We start from the raw sequence: 1,524 nt of genomic DNA on the forward strand, positions 1-1,524 counted from the left end.
TACAGTGTAATCAATATCGGGAAAAGGAGGTGGTGTTGCTGTGGCAGCCTCCTGGTTATCATCCTTCTTGTTCTGGTAAGTGGCCACTTTACTCTAAGTCTAAATATTGACCCAAATAATGACCCATTCGTTGCCTAAGTGCTAATGTTGATTACTGCAACAGTGTAACCCCAGTGAGAAATTTTTTCAGACGACATCGTTTTGAAATCGTTTTTCACCACGTTACGACGTTAAAGTAGGCCTGAAATCGACGGCTTTTTGACAGTCTATCACGTTTCGATGTCGTTTCGACGTTGAACTGTCAAAAAGGCGTCGATTTCAGGCCCATTTTTATGTCGTAGCGACGTGAAATACGATGAAGACGATGACGTCGAAAAAGTTTGTCACTGGGACGTTTCCAAATGCAACACTGATAAAGAAAGTGTTGCACCATTCGACGCACGACTTATCGTCAGTGCAAGTTATGCAGGGGGGGAGGCGAGGGGATGATCAGTCATGCGAAATGTGTACAATGATTTTACGGAAAGTGACTTTTTTGTGACTTTTTTGTGACTTTTTTGTGACTTTTTTGTGACTTTTTGTGACTTTTTTGTGACTTTTTTGTGACTTTTTGTGACTTTTTTGTGACTTTTTTTGGGGGTTGTACAATGATTTTTCGAAGTGATCCCCCCCTCGGGGGGAGGGGCACTTGTATATGTTCACCTTGTATGAACCTCGTGAATATATTTTTACCGAACATACCAAACGAGGGGTCGCCGACTCACCTCGGCAGTGTACGGAGTAGTATAGTAATATGCGTTATTAAGGCACGTTTTAAGATACTTTTTGTTATTGCTGAGCTAAACTTGAACTTGAAATTAAATTTTAACTTTAAATGCTTATTGCTGAGCATAACTTGAACTTGAAACTAAACCTTAACTTTGAATGCTCAGCTCTGTCAGGAAGCGCAAGGGGAGACCGCCCGGAAGACGGCGTGAAGTGAGGCGCCTGGCGTGAGACGTGGGATGTGAGGTGGACAGGCATGCCAACCAAAATCGCGAAAATATTTTAATTTTAGCGCGCCGCAGGCCAAGGTAGACGCACATTTAGCTAAGCTTCACACTGTTTTAACGTGCGTCTACCTTGTTAGAAGTTATCAGAAGGTATTATTTGGGTATTTCGGTGTATTTTTTGTAAAATTTTGGAGTTTTATGAAGTATTTTAAAGCTATTTGGAGACCCGTGTGCGGAGTATTATGCGAGGTGGCAACACCTCGATACAAAAATAAGGTTAAAGATAATTATAATTTAGTTGTACCAAACCTAAGGAGGGTGTTGATTCCTTCCCGAGGGAAATAGTTCGTACACCTCACCTTCCTCCGATATAGTCCGATATAGTCATAAATAAAGGCAAAGTGTAGCAAGATAGGCCCAAATACTAGACGCGAGTCGGTGAAACAATCGCGAAATACCCCTTGAATACTTCGAAATCCCACAAAATGCCCAAAAATAATCCGAAATAGGCGACAAATAACCGAAATGACAG

This window comes from Frankliniella occidentalis, unplaced genomic scaffold, assembly GCF_000697945.3.
Source record: "Frankliniella occidentalis isolate FOCC.00 unplaced genomic scaffold, Focc_3.1 Scaffold68, whole genome shotgun sequence".
NCBI classification, from domain to species: Eukaryota; Metazoa; Arthropoda; class Insecta; order Thysanoptera; family Thripidae; genus Frankliniella; species Frankliniella occidentalis.